Genomic DNA, 20,768 nt, shown 5'->3' on the forward strand with positions numbered 1-20,768 from the left:
CACCGGGTTTGGTTTTGGAGAGACACAAATGGGTGTCTACAGTACCTTGCTCATAATTTGACATAAAATTGAAGCATTATTATTAATATTCGACAACAATTTATTAATTTCTTGTATAATATAATAGTTAATAGGAAAAATTGTTAAAAATAATCCCAACTTTTGTCCGTTCTCTCAAAATAATCCCGACGTTGGATTATTTTTAAATTATCTTAACTTTGGGGGTCATTCGCTCAAAATGATCCCAAGCGATAGGTAACCTGTTAAAAGAGGTATTTTTTTTTATTATAATAACAGGTGTCACCACGTGATTGGTTGATAATTTAAAAAATAAAAATAAAAACAAAACAAAAAACCAGCCCCATAATCCACAATAATCCCCACCCCACCACGTACTCTAGCGGCTTTCTCCCACCGACTAGCCCAAGTATCCCACCATCCTAAAATGCAACTCCCAGCCTCTCCTCCCCCGATTCGGTGCCAGTTCTGCCGCCTCCCTTACCCCTAAATTCCCTAAACCCAAAACCCCAATCCACCGCAAAACACCACAACCGACCTTCCCCCACCCTAGAAACCCTAGGAGCTAGGGTTTTGAGGGTGGGAGAATGAAGTGGTGGTTGGGTGTTTAATGCGGTGGAGGAAGGTTTTTATTTTTTTAAAAAAAAAAAGGATTTCTGTTGTTAAGGGTTTGCTGTTTTTGGGGCAATGGGGGCAGAGGAAAGCATTGCCAGTGCGGGGGCAGAGCTCTGGCTGAGTTAGGGTGGCTGCCGACCTGGTCTACGCCGGTGGCAGGAGTGCTGCCAGTCGTGGGCAGAAAAGCTGTTTTTTTTTTTTTTTTAGTTTTTCTTTAAAAAAAATTAATTTCATTTTTTTCACTAATGACGTAGTAACACGTGTCACCTAACTTGTTATAACAGGTTAGGTGACCAATTGGGACCATTTTGAGTGCATAACCTCCAAAGTTCGGATTATTTAAAAATAATACAAAGTGAGATTAGTTTGTGTGAACGGGCAAAAGTTGGGATTATTTTTAACTATTTTTCCTAATTATGAATGGACGAGTTTTATATGTGGAGAAAAGGTTTTGGGTTATTGATGAAGGTTTTATGTTGAAGATGTCAAAAGATGAAGCTGAAATTCATATGAAGATTATATATGGTTGAAGATGAAATATTGATTATTTGCTAAATAATTTTTCAATTCTAATATTAAATAGAATTCCATGCATTAAACATAAAACAATCAATCAAACATTCAAACAAACCCTTGATGACTATTTCGCATATGCATCAAATTGGACGAATTATTTAATTAACAAATAAACGGTTTAGACAAGAAGCCCTAACAAAGAAAAAAATAAATAAATAAACAAATTAGATTTCAAAATATTGTTGTGGATTACCACTATTGATGATGGTAAATCTATACATGTAAAAATACATCATCCGTACATATTACAAACAAATGTTAAACTAGAGAACTAACAATTTATGGAATACATTTATTTATACTTAATTAGAATTAAAAAACACAAGCCAAAGTTGGCACTTGTCCTCATTCTTTTTCACTTTTCTTTATTCATTCTCTTTTTTTTGACGGGAAACAAGTACTTATATAAATCAAACCATGAGGCTCAAATCGGCCACCACAAATTCAGTTACATCAGGAGGAAATTCCTCCATCCAAACTATAAAACCAACAAAATTGATACTACACTTAGCAAGGGCATGAGCAACTTTGTTTCCACCTCTCTTCACGAAGGAAAAAGAGCAGCTCTGGCATAATTGAGCAAGCTTCAATATGTCATTAACAATCATCCCAAAAGCCGTAGGGGTAGTCACTCCTTTCACAAGATGGTTGTGCAACTTCAAGCAGTCCGTCTCCAAGCATACACGCCTAAACCCAGACTCCATTGCAACATTTAGAGAATGGCGCATCGCTAAGGCCTCCACCACATCCACATAAAAGCAGCCTTCAACTTTGCAACAAGTAGAAGCTACCACATCCCCGACCGAATCACGCATTACACCTCCCAAACCCACCCTACTAGGAGAAAAAATCGCAGCATCGGAATTTATTTTGATTATCCCAGCCAAGGGGGGTTTCCACACACACTCAATAATCGGAGAGGGAGAATTTGTATTGCATACCTCTTTGGCGTGTTCGAACTCACCCACGAAACACACAGCTTTGCGAATCACTTCATTTTTGTCAAGTCTTTTCCTATCAAAAGCCCATCAGTTACGGCGAAACCATATACCCCAAGCAATGCACCAGAAAATACACCACCATTATGGGTCTTTGTATTTTGCTCTCAACGAACAACACCACTCGAAAGCTTTCCCCTACAAAACTTTCCACCTCCAAACGCAAAGGAGAAATGTACCAAATCAACCTTGCATCTTCACATTTTACTAACAAATGCAGCGTACTCTCACAGCATTCACCACACATAGGACAAAGCACATCAACCTCCATACCTCTACAAGCAAGATTACTACGGGCAGCCACAACATCCTTAATAGCCCTCTACGCAAACAGTTTGATTTTTTGTGGAATTTCGGCACGCCAAATCACTCTCCAGTCAAAGGAATTCCCACTATTTGATGTAACAGCCATATCACGCATTTGCTCATCAGTGATTAAGTTATACGCACTTCTCACCGAATAGTTACCATCCTTGGTAAAATGCCACGACTACAAACCTTTACAATCAAAGAGAGGTATAGGAATACATCGAATTTTGTTAACCTCTATCTCAGAAAAATTAGCATTAAGAATATTCGAGTCCCACTCCTTATTACTCCATAACTGACGAACATAAGTGAGGTCTTGAGCATCATCACTCTGACTCGAGGCAACAGCTAAGCTTGGCAGATTTGGCACCCAGGGGTCACTCCATATATTAATAGTAGATCCATCCCCTATATTCTTCCTAACACCTTTAAGAAGAACCTCACGAGCCCCTAAAATAGACCTCCACGTATAACTGGAGTTCGAGTTAATTTTTGCCTCCAAGAACGTAGAGTGAGGGAAATACTTCCCCTTTAGAACCTTGGCGATCAAAGAATCTTCATTGGAGAGAATACGCCAAGCTTGCTTCGCTAGAAGGGCCTTATTAAAATTCTTCATATTTCGAAATCCAAGACCCCCTTGATTCTTTGAAGAGTATAATTTCTCCCAAGCGACCCAACAAATCTTCTTCTCCTCTCCTATTTGCCCCCAAAAAAATTGTCGACATAATTTTTCCACCAACTCTAAAATACTAGCCGGAATTAGGAAGCATTGCATAGCATAAGTCGAGATTGCTTGGGCAATGGATTTAATCAAAATTTCCTTCCCGGCTTGAGATAAGTACTTCTCCTTCCACCCTTTCAGTTTCTTCCAAATCCGATCCTGAAAATTCTGAAAAACCTGTTTCTTCGATCCACCAATGTAGGTTGGCAAACCGAGATATTTATCATGTCCATCGACAACCTTAAAAGACAACTTCATCTGAAGCATATTTTTTCGTTCTTGCTCAATATTTCGGCTAAAAGACACCTCTGATTTATCCATATTCAGTTTATGACCCGAAGCCACTTCATATGTAGAAAGAACCCCAAGTACCGTATCAACTTCCCCTTCCGTCGCTCTCACAAAGAGCAAGCTATCATCTGCAAAAAATAAGTGGGAAATAGGTTGTACATGTCTCCCAATTTTAACTCCATGAATGAGATTCCTGCTCTCTACATCCCTAAGCAAAGCTGATAAACCCTCTGCACATAAAATAAACTGAAAAGGTGAGATTAGATCACCCTGTCTAAGTCCCCGACTAGACTTAAATTTTCTCGACGGCTGGCCATTCACAAGCACATCAAACGAGGCAGTACTAACACACTTCATAATTAGAGCAACAAAGTATTCTGGCATTCCCAATTATAACATCATTTTCTGCAAAAATTTCCATTCTACTCTATGGTAAGCCTTGCTCATGTCAAGTTTAAGACCCAAATAGCCTTTCTTTCCTGTTATTTTTCTTTCGGAGGTAATGAAAGCACTCATAAGCCACCAACACATTATCCGTAATCAGACGACCCGGAACAAATCCACTTTGTGACTCATGAATAATATACGGAAGCACCAACTTTAATCTATTCGCAAACATTTTAGTAACAATTTTGTACAATACATTACACAAACTTATAGGTCTACAATCAACAGGAGACTCACACTCATTTTTTTCGGAATTAGCACAATGTGAGTCTGATTAATAGAACCTACATCCCCATCATTATTCAAAATATCTAGCACTTTCGCAACTACATCATTACCCACGATATCCCAAAATTTCTGATAAAAAATTGCAGACATACCATCGGGCCCGGGGGTCTTTGTAGGATGCATTTGGAAGAGAGCAGTACAAACCTCCTCAGCATTGAATGGGGCATTCAAAGTCGTGTATTGTCTCTCATCAATAATAGGACCGACTTTTTCCATTACCGGCTCTATCTCAATGTTGCTGCTTCTAGCAAAAAGATCCACGAAAAAGCTCACAAAAATTTCTGAAATTTGTTCTTCACTTTCATATAAGTTTCCTGCTGCATCTTTTATATGAGCAATATGGTTTCGTGCTTCTCGTTGATTGGACTTTTGATGAAAAAAAGACGTATTTTTGTCACCATGCTTCAACCAATCTTGCCTACTACGTTGATTCCAGTACATTTCTTCCCTCTTTTCCAACTCATCCCTCCGATCATCAAGAGCCCTCATTTGAGAAATCACCTCCTCGGATTGATACTCACCCATCAAAAACTTCATTTGGGCTTTACATGCATTTAGCTCTTTTACAAAATCCCCAAATTTCATCCTACTCCACGCACTTAGCCTTGCAGAAGTAAAGGCTATTTTTGAACACAAATCCCCTCCATACTCCCAAGCGGACGAAATAATCTCAGCACAATTTTCATCTCGTAGTCACATTTCCTCAAAACGATACAAATTTTTTTTCTTTTTTTTCTTTTGCTTGGGGACGGCTTCTTTGATACATAAAAGAATAGGTAGGTGATCGGACCTCCTCTTCGTAAGGTGTGTGACAAAAGATCCCAAAAACAAATCTCTCCAAGCCCGGTTTGCAAGGAATCTATCTAATCTTTCTTGGATGTTCTCCACCCCACCTCTATTATTAGTCCATGTAAAATCATGGCCAATAAAACCCAAATCTTCCAACTGGCAGAAAGTCACAGCATTACGAAAATAGCAGCTTCCTCAAGACAAAACTCTCGGCCTCCTTGCTTCTCACCCGAGTGCAGCATCAAGTTGAAGTCACCCCCCATAAGCCATGGTTTGTTTGAAGCATCCCACAGCCCCTCCATGAGTAACCTCGTTAGATATTTATTTTCGTCCTTGGGGTGCCCATAAACACCAGTAAACCGCCACTCATCATAATCTTTCGACCTTACCCACGCATCTATATGGTTTATAGAATTTGTCCTCAAAGACACATCTACTCCATCTTTGCAAAACAAAGCAAGACCCCCTTTCTACCTCTCCCTTCTCCCTCACACTCAACAATAAAGCCCGAGGTGAAATTTATTTTATTTTTAATTTTTTCCATCTCAAAAGCTTTTAACTTAGTCTCCGAAAGAAAAACAATATGGGGATTCTCAAGAAATACTATGTGTTTTAACGCATTTACTGCAGCGACACTCCCCAAGCCCCTGCAGTTCCAAGATAGGATGTAACTCATTTATCACCAAAAGCCCAAGTAGTGGGGCTCGCCACATTTTAAGCAAATAGGGGCTTCGACCTTCTCTTATTTCCTTCCAATTCCTCACCACTCTTCATCTCAACATTATTATTAGTTTCACACTCCCTCCTTTTACCTCCAGCAAGAGCAACACCACTACCCATACTGTGATCATCATCCCTCAACAACCTTCGCCATCCCTTCGAAGTCTTGCCACTCCCTTCACCACTGCTCCCCTTAATTGTAAGTTTATCATGCTCCTCAACCGAAATCACGCCACTGGTAAAACAAAAGGTACCACTCCCCAATTCTTCTCCTTGCGTCACATCTGTAGAATTATTGGAGCATAATCCCACCTCTCCTATCTTACTGACCATCTCCTGCACTTGAGCAATAACTTCAGGATTCAAAGGAGGCTTCTTCGGTTTTGTTACAAACAACGCTCGTGCAGATTTGTTCTTATCCAATCCCTCATTATCCTCTCTAAGACCCATGCTATACTTCCAAGGAGACGCCTTCATCCAAGCCCCAAAAGATATGTTTGGGTTATCAGCTTTATGGTCATCACAATCCTTTATCCCATGTTCCATGAGTCCACAAAAGTAACAGAACAAAGGAGGCTTCTCATATTTTATCTCAAACAATTCCTCGATTCCTCCTCTAAGCTTTAATTTCACATGCTTAGCAAGAGGTTTTCTCACATCTATCAAAATTCGAATGTGTATTGATTTATCAATGCCCACACGAGCATCACTATCCAGTTTAATAAACACACCTAATTTATTACCAATTTTTTCAACATTAGCAATATTTAGCCTTCCTTTAAGAGGGAGATTATATATTCTAATCCACATTGGCAAGTGAAAGAGTTGGATATCAGAAGGCTTTACCGAGTCCGTCGTTTCCCCAAGATGGAGCGCATGTTTATCGAAGTGCCAAGGCTGCTCTTCGAGAACTCTATGTTTGTCACGCCAATGGTAGAATTGAAACATGAAGAGATTCTTGCCAATATTTGTGATGTCCACACCATGTTGAGGCTGCCAAACTCATTTGATTGTGGAAATAAAAGCATTGGTATTGAGATTACGGTTCGTCCAAATCTTCCCAACAAGAGCAAGTTCTACACGAGCATCTTCATCTTCCTCACCAGTGTCATCCCAGTCTATTGCATCATTCAAATCAGAATTGGAGGATTCACCTTTAATTTTTAACACATCCCCTTCCATCTCAACGGTATCTAGGGTTTGTGAGTTTTCAGCCATAATTGATAAAAGAATAGAATAAATTAAGAAGAGAGCAAAGAAACAGAAAGCAATCACGAAATCAACAGGAAAACTCGATTAAAAATCGAGAAAAACCTTGAAAATAAGAAAAACCTAGCCCCAAGCGACTAGACGAAACCCCCCCAAGGAAAACCTAGAGGGAAAAACTAACATTAATTACTTGTTTCTTTATTCATTCTCTCTCCTTATTTTTTAAAGAAATTCTCTTCATATTCTTCTTTATTTTTCAATAACTTTAATATTTTGTAATCTCTATTTTAATTAAATAACAAATTAAATTTCCTAAACCTTCTCCTCTTCTCCTTCCATCTTTTAATTTAATTTAATTTATTCACATTCATAATTTAATTATTTGACCCCTTATCTTCCCTCTCTTCTAATATAAATATAAATTTTCAATAAAGCCTTTGTACATGACTTAAGTTCCAAAAAATAAAAAATTAGATAAACATCTCTTAAAATTCCATGTAAAATTTCTATAATAATAAAGATAATGATTGAAAAGGAAAATATTGAGACGGCAAAGAAGGAAGACTTTTCGACAAGAAAAGTGAAGAGTTTCATGCAAGAATAATACTATGAAAATTCTATAGGATGACATTGCTTGCATGTAATGGACCATTATTTTTCATGATATAAAGCGCGCTATAAGAGACATATATAGGTAAAGACTAACGAAGATCATGCCTTCATATCTGATGTAAAAATTGTAAAATTATAATAAGTGTTTGGTATTTAGTTTTTTTAGACAAATTATTGATTAACTATCACGCAAATAGAGATTTAATTTTATAATTTAAGCCATTTTTTTTACAATTATTATTATGAATTTATAAAATATTATAATATATCAAAAGACGATGAATGAATTAATTCAAGTAATTAATAAAGTTTTTTGGGAAATTCTCAATGGTACTCTTGAGGTTTCTATTTTTCTCAATGGTAAGCAACAAAAATTTTAATTATCTTTGGTAATCGTTAACTTGTACTGTAAAAGTATTTCAATGGTAACATTAGTTAATTATTTTAAGAAAATCTTAACCATGGTTAAAGTTTTAAAAGGGTGGGAAAAGAAAAATTCCTAAAATACCCCTATTTATCAAAAACCCACCAGGCCACCACCCTTTCTTCCCTCTGCCATCGTTACCTACCAACCCCAACTCCCCTGCTCCCGACCGGCGCCGGCTGCGCCCACCCAGATCCCCTCCCCGACGCCGGTGCCAAGCTGAACTCCCTCCCCCTTGACCTCGCGGCCCCTAAATTACCCAATCCCATCCCCGTAGTCATTTCCTCTCTCTTCTGCGGCGCCGCTTACACCACGATCTAAACCCTTATTGCTCTAAAACATCGCTCATTTAAGACTCGTGGAAGGGAATGGTAGTGGTTTTCGGTGACGATAGGGCTAGGGCTGAGATTTTTGGCGACAATGGGGTTTATTTTGGCGAGAGTGGGAGTAATTGCGGGGTTTTATAGCGACGGTGAGGTTGTTGATTGCGAGAGGATGTTAAGGTTGTGGTTTTCAGTGAGGTTCTGGTGTTCGGTGCGGTTGTTGATTGCAGGGGTTTTCGGCGACGGTGAGGCTGTTAATTTGTGGGGGTTGCTGTGGTTAAATATTTGGGGGTTTCATGGGGAGGGGGTGGTCGAAAAGGGGAGGACTAGGAGAGGGTTGGTCGGAAAATGGAGAGGAAAGGGAGGGAATGGGAAGGGGAAGGGTGGCCGAAAAAAGAGGGGAAGGAGGTGCGTGGCCGGATTTAATGGAGGAAGGGGAAAAAAAGTAAAAATAAAAAAATAAAACTAACCCTAGTTAAATATCTTAATCAAAATATATCACTTATACTATTGCTAATATATACTAAAAATACATGAGTACCAAAAATAATTAAAATTTTTGTTGTTTACTATTGAGAAAAATAGAAACCTGAAGAATACCATTGAGAATTTCCCAAGTTTTTATTTTTTTTTACAAGTTAATTTGTAAAGTTTTAATTAAAATTAATAACTTAATCATAACCCATGCGTTGAACGGGTCTAAAAGCTAGTTGAAGTTATAGACTTATAGAGCATAAACCCAAAAAAAAAAAAAAAAAAAAAAAAGAAATAGAGCATAAACCATTTACGGTGTATTACCGAAACAAATCTTGTAGAGCAATCGTTTTAAAGAACACTCAATAATACAGAAAACATATTTCTTAAAAAAAAAAAAAAAAAAAAAAAAAAAAAAAAAAAAAAAAAAAGCAATACAAAACGAAGTACGTAGTAGATGAAATATGGCAGCAAATCTGCAATATGCTCGATCAGATCGATTTCACACTCTGTCCATGCCGACGTCTTGAGTAAATTCTAAAATTATGAATTCTGCTGGCCGCACTGCCGCTACACCTACACACAGTCTTGGTGTCACTTCTCCTAGCGGCGCTACCCTGGCTGGTTGGAGCCCTGCATCCAAGGCTTGGATCCCTACAGGTTCATGTATAGGCTGCAAATTATCTTCTACGACGGCCGAGACAACGGCAACCTTGTCCAAAGACTTGCTATTAAGATCAGCCATTTTGGAAAAATGAATACTAGCTTAGCTAATAATAAGAATTAATATAAGCTTTGATTTTAGTTTTTGTATTGAGTAATTCTAACTGTATTATTATGATATGAATGAAATGTGGATTGGAGCAACTGTATTTATATGCAAAGTTTTGGCCAGAATCATATACTACCTCCATTAAATATTATGTATATATTTAGAATATTTTATATCTCACAAATAATACCTCAAAATTGCAATATATATATATATATATATATATATATATATATATATATATATATATATATATATATATATATATATATATATATATATATATATATATATATATATATATATTTGACGGGAGGGAACCATATATTTTTAAGAGTTCATTTTAGAATTTAAAATAAAAGGTGGATTGGAGCAACCATATTTATTTATTAATGCAGTAACAAACTTTGCTTAAAATATTCCCTTGTATTCTAAGGCTACAGCTCACGCACTATTTGATTCTCTTTTTCTATGGAGTTGGTAAGTAATTTCAAACATTTTAAAAAATAAAAAATAAAAAATACAGCTCTGATTAACTCATACCTAGGTTGCACGGAAACAGAAAACGGAAACGGAGACGGAGACGGGGAAACGGGGAATCGGGGAAACGAAAATTTTAAAATTATGGGAAACGGGGACACATTAAAAATACATAAATAAATACATTTAATCAGAATAAAATACCAAATAAACTTGCAAAAAAAATAAAAACAAACATGGAAACATCAAACATGGAAGAACTCTTTTTTTTCCAAATTAAATACAAGAAAAACATCAAATTAGTGAAATCGTTCGGTGGTAGTTAGATCGACTTTATTCTAGCTAGGCGGTGATGGCAGCAAACATGGATCTCCAAAGCATGGAAACGACAATTATAGAAACAACTCAAATAACTATGTTGCTTGACTGCTCGTAATTTGTGAATATAAGGGTTTAATTGCTTTCTATTGAAGGGGAAACGCTTATTTATATCTTTAATTAAGTTTCCCACACGTTTTCGAACTATTAAATTATGCGAGACGCTTCACAAAACAAGGAAACTCCATGAGCCGTTTCGAAACGGATTTCGAAACGTAAGAGGTTTCGAAAACGTTTCGGAAACGATACGTGGCTAAAATTAAGAGTTTCCGTGCTTCATTGACTCATACACGTTTATTAAGACTAGTGAATAAGCCTAAATTCTACTCTTGTATTAGTCAACTTCCCACATGAATAATGCACAACAATATCATATTAACCTAGCTTGTGATCTGCGTGTTAGGATTTTATTATGTTTATACAATTATAGAACTTGCTTTACGGAAAAGAGTTCATTGTTAGTATGCGTAGGTCGGGTATGGGTAGATTTTGGTTTTCAGGTCAATTTTGTCATTGATTTCGAATCATGGGTTGGGTCATTCGGATCAGGTTAGAATTGTCAGATTTAAGCACTAGTATAGCGATAGCAGCAACTGTGCAGCAATAATAGCCGCAGTAATGTCAACGGGTTTTGAAATCTCCTTTGAGTTCAGCAACAAAAAGCCCACACATGAGTTGTGAAGCCAACAACTTAGCATCATGGCCAACAACACAGGGTCTCATGTTTGTTAGGTCCCAAAATATAAACTTAGGCCCTGTTATTGAGATAAGAATGTGTATATTGATATGACAGTATGAGAATAATATTATACGAGATTAAAAATATTATTGTGATATTATATTGTGATAATATCCTAGAGAATATGTGAAAAGATATATGTGTGAGATATTGTGATAGTTTTAGTAAGTTATGATACATAGGCATATTAGGGTTTGGTATTCCGATTGTCTATAAATATTGTAATGTGATAAATTATTATGAATGGGAAAAAACAATGAGAAATACGGAGAGAACTATTTCCCCCTTGTCCGTACCTATTCTAAGTTGACTGTTCCACGCCCAGGGAAGGCCCCCGAAGGGATCATTCCCAGTCCGTCCCCCGGCGGCACGTGACGACCCGCTCTCGCCATGGAAGCAGCTCGAGCAGTCTGTCGACAGTCGACGGGTTCGGGACTGGGACCCCCGTCTCTTAGGATCGACTAACCCGTCTCTTAGTCGATCCTAAGAGACGGGGGTCCCAGTCCGTCCCCTCTTCTGCCTTCAAAGTTCTCATTTGAATATTTGCTACTACCACCAAGATCTGCACTATACCCGGCCATCGGGGCAAGGACCAGGCCCCGATGAGTAGGAGGGCACAGCGGTCGCTGCAAAACCTTTGGTGTGAGCCAGGGCGGAGCGGCCAATGGTCACGCGCTTCAGCACCATCCATTTTCGGGGCTAGTTGATTCGGCAGGTGAGTTGTTACACACTCCTTAGCGGAATTCGACTTCCATGACCACCGTCTCTCTGTCTTAATCGACCAACACCTTCGTGGGATATAGGTTAGCGCGTAGTTGGGCACCTGTTCTTTAGAGCTGCTTTGCCCTACTGCTGAAATATACTCTGTTCTGCAAGAGAACTTTGTTTTTTTAAATGAATAAAGAAGTATGAAGTTTTTTACCTTAATTATATTGTTTTTTATATAAATTATAAGAAAATGTTATGATGTACTCAACCCTAAATAGATTATAAGATAATTTCGTCTTTTTAGTTGTACAGGCCCCTAAAGCGTTAATACGACCCTACTTAGCATATCCAAGCTCCATTGGAAAGCATGCAACAATAGAAACAACTGAAAAAATGCTCCCTAGGCCCTAGCTCGATTTTTTTTTTCTACTCACGCTTGCGGTCACTAACGCATTTGTTTGGTTATTCATAACTTTGATTACGAACTAATATAAATTATGAAAAATTGATGTTTAGAGGATACACTTTAAAATGATTCTAATAAGATCACAAGTTATAATTACTTATTTGTATATATGGAGTAAATATGATTTTTTTTTTTTTTTTAAAAAAAAAAAAAAAAAAGAAAGAAAAAAAGAAAGAAAGTTTGACTATATGAATATATATTGAGTAGATCAACAAAGAATAAAGGTAGTAAACATTAATTCAAGTTTGTGCGCCTAAAAATGCTATAAATTAGAACTAATCATATAACTTAACTATATATATATATATATATATATATATATATATATATATATATATATATATATATATATATATATATATATATATATATATATATATATATATATATATATATACGAGATTGCGACACTTGGCGTTCCAACTTTTTGCCAAGTGTCGCGTCACGTTGTATAGATTTAAATAGGCTATATAAGATAAAAAAGTTAATTAAGAATTTTATTTGGATAGAATTTTAGGATAAAATTGTTAATTTAGAGTTTTATTATCGATAAAATATACAAATTGAATTATAATTTTATTCAAAATTTTATTAGATTATAATTCTCAAAAATTATCATATAAATTTATTTTTTGTATCATGATATTTTTTTGGAGCAAAGAAAGTAGTTTAAAGGATAAAACATCCATTTCTAATATATACTAATCAGTTACAATTATATACTTCACATTCTAATAGAATGGAGACCTGTCAATTAGGGTTAGGTCATGAATCATCTTGGATTGGGTCACTTCAGATTATGAGTCAAGAAATGTTCAACCCTTGCTCAAAGTTTATTTTTTTAAATTTTTTTAATGTATTAAATCGAACATTTTCATCAACGTTATTATTAGTCATTACATACCTCCTAGATAGCAAATAGTGAGAAAAGCATAGATTATAAATTATCTTAAAAATTCAATATACAACCCGGGCATCGCACAAGACACAAACTAGTTAGATTATATAGGCAATTATTGCAATTTGCTCCATTAAAACAAATAGGAGGATATACTACTCACACCCTATATTGTTTTAATCCTAGTAGAAGTGTAGAACTAGAATGCCCGGCGCGACGAGTTAGAAGAACACCAACCCACATTGGAATTTCGACTAGCATATTTGCGTTCAAAGATATCAACGATATCCAAAATGTTTATTCCCACTTTTTCCCCTCACTATTGTTATCCAAACATAGTGTAGCTCAGCAACGAATTGTAGGCATGGCAGATGAATGCCATAATTTTTACGGTAAACATATGATGAACAACACTCTATCTTAAATTGACCGGTTATAAAATATGGTAGTCATTCTACATATATATACAGCTAATCTTGTATGGAAATAGCAACTTATAATACATGAACCAGAAAATAACAACTCTTTCGTCTCTCCTTATCAATCATAAAGATCAACTAGGCAAGCCTCTTAATGAAACCCAGCTACATTCACTGGGATTCCTAAATTCAATAAAACACAATATTTTTGTCACATGTAAAATCCTATTCTTAAGTTAAGGAATAAGCAAAATCATGTAACTTCCTTAAAAGTTATCATATATAAATAATATAGTCCCTTATAAATTGGGCTCACATTTATTCAATAAAAATATTCAAAATAAAATATCCTAAAACGAAAATTCTACTATGGTCCACTTTATTTGGGCCATCACTATATTGAATTATCATTGGCTGATTTTTTATTTATTTTTTTTACCTTGGTCAAACCTTATTTTTAGTTATTTCCTTTTTTAATTCTTTTTTTATTTTCCAAAATTTAATTACTGAATTTACGAAAATCATTTTAATTACATTTTCGAAATTTAATTATTAAAATCAGATTTTAATAAAATAAAAAAAAACGATTAAATAAAAAAATCAAATAAAAAAATTGTTCATCAATGTTCTTCAAGTTTTTTCATTCATGGATGAGATTAAACACAAACACATGATCTATGTCCATTAAATTCACTTGCGCATCGAAAGCGAATAACAATATGGATCGATTCAAAAAGCAAATGCGAAATTTTAAGATATCAAAAAGTTGTAGTCGTTGGGAATTTGGGCAGCGATTTAAATCTCTAAATAATAGGTTTGGATTGTACTAAATCAGTCAACGTTTGCAAAAACGGTGATTTTATATAATAGAAATAACAATTTTTAAGTTTTACAATAATCGGGGTTTGTCATGAACATCTGAAAAAGAAATCGCATCATTATTTTTTCGAAACCTTGTTTGATCCAAAAAAAGGGAAATCGAAATTGAAATCTTGTTTGTGTAAAATGTTTTACCCAAATAAAGGATAGGACATTACCTGTTATGAAAATTGTAATTATTAAAAACATATGATGACATCAAGTTCTTTTGGACACTACCATTACTGATTTATAATTCATTAATATCTTGTTATTTTCTTAATTCGGTAATCTACTTTCTTCAAGATAATCTAATTAGAAAATGTATGATTTTTCTTCGAAACACTGTTTGATCCAAAAAAAAAAGGAGACCGAATTCCAAATCGTATTTGTGTTTAAGGAATTTACCTACATACGGATTGGACATTACCTATTATATACATTTTAAATATTAAACGACTATGATCATACGTTATGTTAGAAATAACCAATTATTTTAAAGTACTTTACGACTTTTGCAAAATATTTGTAGCTAAACATGTACAAAAATTAAAATGAATCTATTTTAATGGTTATATATATAAAAATAAATATAATGGAATCAATATCTTTTAGGATATCTTTTAACATTAGAAATATTATTTAAAAAAATTTCAATCACCAATTATAATAAGGATATTTTCCTAATTTCTTATCTTATTATTATTGTATAGAAGATTTTAAAATCTGTATATTTTTCAAATTTCAAAAGATTATATTCTAATATAATTTAAATATTAGAATCTTATTGATTTTGTCGACATATCTTATGATTTTGTAAAATTATTGATTTTTTATCACGCCTAGAATTATAGTAATATATATTTTTAATAATTCAATAAATCTGGAATGTTTGATAAACAATCGTGTAAAATGAATTTAAAAAGAGGATAAAATTTAGTAAATGGAATATTAATAAATCTTAGGATAATAGATGATTTACTTTCCCTCAAATTTTAGATTTTCCTGAGATTTTCTTATTTCTTCACGCAATTTGATTAATAGAATCTTAACAAAATCTTAGGATAAAAATTTACGTACTTTCCCTAAAAAAAAGATAAAATTAGGACAATACCATAATTTAATTAAGGTTTATGATTTTAAATCTATGTTTTTTTTTTTTTTCAAGTAAACACTTTAAGTCTTTTTTTTCTAAAATAAGATCATATTTTCTGATTTTTTTGACATGCTTATCGTAAAATAAAATCAAAATGTTGGTTTCCCTCATCTCCACGTTAAAAAAAATCATAAAGTTGGAATTTTCACAATATCCAAAATACATAAGGTCATTCGTCAAACTCAATAAACTTTCTTTTTTAGGTAATAACCAAAGTACACATAAGTTAAAACTTGAACTATAAACAGATCACAAAACTCACACTTGTGTTCTACGTATCAAACAAGGTTTATGAGAAGAATATTTTTTAAAAAATTGCGTCTTCTTCCTCTAATCGATTTGCTCATTATATATCTTTGTATCCTAAAATTGCGTCTTCTTCCTTTGACCAATTTGCTCATTATATAGGTTTGGACATTAATTTTTGTTTTTTGGTTTGTGTAATAATTTGAAATTTAAACCATCTTTCTATAAGGTAAAAAAAATCATATATAAAGCAACCAATCAAAATTGAAATTTAGATTAACAATGGAATGTGTTAGATTTAAGATCTATTTGAAGAATATTGCCTATATGATGGCTGTTGATTGCTTATTTTTAGGAAATATTGTTACTAAATGAAACATAAGTTATCCCATATAAATTGTCGTCCAAATCTTTTTCAAATATTCTATTATAGTATTTAACGTACTATTTAGGAAATAAATCAATGATATACAATAGTGTTGTTATCAATTAATTTTTATGACACATAAAATATAGACTATAAATTAAAAATGAAACTAAACTAATAAAAAAAAGATACGCGCGGAGTCGTAGTACTAAACATTGGGTAAAAAACAAAATACAAAAAATCACATTTAACATGTAACACTATTTTGACAAATAGGAAAAAGAATATTTTCCATTATCATTAATAAAACTAGAATACATGTATATACAAAACAGAAGCATGATATGTCCTAATTATAAGGAAACAACTAGCAATAGTAGTATGTATTTAGCCTAAATATAAGGGGTTGAATATTGGCTTTCCTAATTTAATTTATAAATACAAAAATATATTTACTATATTTAACAATTTGTCATTGTATTCTTTCCAAAAAAAAAAAAAAAAAAAAAAGGTTTGCCATGTAATTGCTCACCTCCACATTTTTTTTCATTTGGTTATTATATGGGATTCGTCCAATATTAGGATATGACATTACTTATATATTTAGAATTGGTCTCAATCTCCTTAATTATTGTAAAATTATAATAATAATCGAGGACGGTTCATTATTTAAATTAATAACAAACTAGTATCCAAGTAATCCAACCATTGGGTCACACGATAGATAAGAAGATAATCATCTAATTTGACAATTAGGTTGCCATTAGAATAGCTCTAAAGGTGGTTTGATTGAGAGTTAAAATTTTGAGGAATATGCATACAGAAATCAAACCACAATAGCTGATATATAAGTGATCATTGATACCAAACTTGGTATATGTAAATTGTGACTTGGCTAGTGAATGAGGATTGAGGACCACGATCCTATTTGCTATCAATTAAGAAAAATATTAGGATACTAATGCATGCACAGTATGAACTAATTATTAACAATGTCCAAAATAACGTATGGTCGTAGACCAAATAAACAATAATATTGCGTTTTATAGGTAATGTCCTATTAGCATTTGGGTTAATATCTTATATGCAAACAGAATCGAAAACTATATCTTTTTTTTTTTCGGATCAAACAAGCAAGTATTCCAAAACAAAAATCGTTGTCTTCTCCAATTAGCTCACAAACCCAGATTTCGAAAAATTGTTAATTTTTTTTTTCGCATACATATAATGACCGATTTTTCATCCCTTGTTTGCGATTATCCAATTAACACTTATTGTTTTAAGATTAAATACATTCCCAGATTCATACATGAATCCAAAATTCGAATGAACTCTTCACATATAATATGTAAATCGATGCATATTTTCAATTTTCATTGATGTGAGAGTGTATTTACGGGACAAATTAAAGATTACCATAATGGTGGTTAATCTCATCCATGGATAAACAAACTTGAAGAACAATGATGAATAATGAAGAACATTGATGAACAATTTTTTTATTTTGATTATTTTAATTTAATGTTTTTTTTTATTTAATTAAAAACTGATTTTAATAAATAAATTTTGAAAATCATAAAATAATTTTCAGAAATTCAATAATTATATTTTGGAAAATAAAAATTGAATTAAAAAAGGAAAATACTAAAAATAGTGTTTGACCAAGGTTAAAAAAAAATTAAAAATTCGACCAATGATAATTAAGTATAGTGATGGTCCAAATAAAGTGGACCATAGTAGAAACATCCATCCTAAAAACCCTTGATATCCATATAGGAGGGTATACAAAGGAACTTAGGTTGCAATACAAGAGAAAGATAGCATGACATCAACAATTGAATCATAGAAACAATTAATTTTGTAGAGGAAAAGCCTCAATAATTGAAACAAAAGTAGGGATTGTGATGAAGTTGTGACGAGCAAAGCCAGCATCTGTTAACAGTTTGTTCCATTCATGTTGGGTCCTCTCTTTGCCACCACAATATGCCATCATCGCTAAATCGCACCCTAACTTTGTTTCCTCGTAAAGCCCTTTACCCTCCTCCGGATGTAGAACTACGCCTACTATAATCACCTTCCCTTTGGATTTTGATACTGCCTTTTGACAATTCTTCAAAATCTTAATGCAATCATCGTCTCCCCAATCATGCAAAACTGACTGCATTAAGAATGTAACAAATAAAATATTTATTATATATATATGCATCTTATTAGTTACATATGGTACGGTAGAGCTGAAAGGGCTAAAATTCCAAACATAATTATTATCACACGAAGTACAATTTCATCATTAGCGCATATTTTCGTTACTCAGTTAGGGGTTACTTAGTCAGGGGCTACTCGATTAGGAGTTACTTATTCAGAGTTACTCGATAAGAGGTTACTTGGTTAGGGGTTACTAAGTAACCTCGGTCACACGATGTGGCCAGTCATATATGAAATTTTGTGTTTATCATATATATGCATGCAGATTGATTAATTTAGGGTTTATTTGACATCATTTTTTGTTTATAGTTTTCAGTTTATTTGAAAACAAAAAACCAAAACACAGGAAACAAGAAAAAGTTGTTTCCACTTTTCTGTTATCAGTTTTCAAAATTATCATGATCTTAATAAGTTAGACTAATTTTTTTATTCAAAATTTCGAATATTTCATATGATTTTGAATAACAAAAACCCAAAAAATAAAAACCACAGCGATGTCAAACGAACCCTTAGTTTTTAAATTAGTATTTCTTTTCATTTTATTTTTCTCATCACATGCATATTTATATATCTCTCTAATTAACAGTGAAAAATATATTTAGGAGTCCACGCTATAAATTAAAATAAGTAACGTACCATGATGATAACAGAATCGGCACAAGGGATCTCCTTGAACATGTCGCCACCAACATGGGTGATATTAGGAAATAGTGGCCGGGCAGTTTCAACAACATGAGGAAGATCAAAATTGATTCCTTCAATATGTGGGTGAGCCTCTACAATCTTTGCCACAGCTTGGCCGATACCGCCACCAACATCTACTAGGGTTCCTTGAAGCTTACTAAACCCTTCCTTATACCCACACAAAATAGCATCCAATATAGTCTTGGTAAGAGAAGCCAAACCTGTGTTATAAAGCTTATTGAATTCAGCATTATTGGACGCTTTCTCCCAAATACTTTGGCCATGTACTTTGTTGAAAGCGATCCCACCTTCTTTTATAGAACGACCAATTTCATGCCATGAGTCCATCATCCACGGGTGAGTGAACATGAGAAACATAGGTGCAAGGCTAGACTCATCATCATGTAAAAGCAATCTAGATGAAGGAGTAAGACCATATAAAGCCTCTCTTTCATCTTTTAATGACGATGATATTTGATTATGTTCGACGGTGAAGAATTTGTTCCATACTAAGAACTCCATGAGACGTGCAAGGCCCGGCACATCAGGAGATGTAGACTCTAGTTTTGAAGCTATGTGTGATACACTCATTGCTTGGCCATGCGAGTGTATGATATCAGCTATGCGAAGCTCTACTGCTGATTTTATCGCAAGAGATTGGGAGAAACTAAACAGGTGGTTGTATATTTGAGCTTGCCCTTGAAAGAGCAGATCATCACCATCCTCATTATTAAGAATGCGTGTGTTTAAGGAGCTCATTTTCTTCTTCTTTTTTTTTTTTTTTTAGCTAGTAGATGTTTTATAAATTATGGATAAGTTTCTAAGTTATTTATAGGACAATTTAACTAACAAACAATGCAACCTTGGACATTATGTAGGAGTTCAAGACAAATTTAGCTTTGTTCACAAACAGTTAAATAAATAGTTCGTTAGACCAGTACAGTATATACATACTAGTATATATTATTAATCAATTGGTTTTTTTTTTTTTTTTTTTGAAGTAATCAATTGCATGTATAGTTACCTATAGATAAATAACCATTAAAAAAAAAAACCTTTTTCTCTTCACATACTAGTATATCAATTGGTTTGCTTTTGTTCTGTTTTTTTCTTTTCTCTTCCTTTTGGTGTTTGTAACCTCATTTGAATCAAATATACAAAAAAAAAAAAAAAAAAAAAAAAAAAAAAAAAAAAAAGAGGTTTGAACAACTATAAACTTAAGAAAAAAAAATTATCATATTTGTGACATATGGAGTATTTGTTTTAGGAAAGACACATTATATATGTACGTATTATATATGTCTTATGTAGTACGTACTACGTTTATTATAGCATGATTATATATATTTTCTTGATTTTTTTTATTTTATTTTTTATTATTTAATTATGAAATGCACATATTAAATCAACTAACACAACTTTTGTTAATTCCTTCCATAATTCATGATGATTGTATTAATCAATTAATACTCTACTATAAACTACAAATATTTCAATAAAACTTAACAAGATCCACGTATGTTGATTATTATTAGTGTGATTTTTTCTTGCCAAATTTTGTTGTTCCATTCAATTGAT

The 20,768-nt window shown here is 33.6% G+C and overlaps 1 pseudogene; it reads right to left on the reverse strand.

The window, feature by feature from the left end:
- Positions 1-18,153: 18,153 nt before the first annotated feature.
- Positions 18,154-19,949, reverse strand: LOC145633060 (desmethylxanthohumol 6'-O-methyltransferase pseudogene; annotated as a pseudogene).
- Positions 19,950-20,768: the final 819 nt, after the last annotated feature.

Source organism: Chenopodium album, chromosome 5 (genome assembly GCF_948465745.1).
Source record: "Chenopodium album chromosome 5, dcCheAlbu1.1, whole genome shotgun sequence".
NCBI lineage: Eukaryota > Viridiplantae > Streptophyta > Magnoliopsida > Caryophyllales > Amaranthaceae > Chenopodium > Chenopodium album.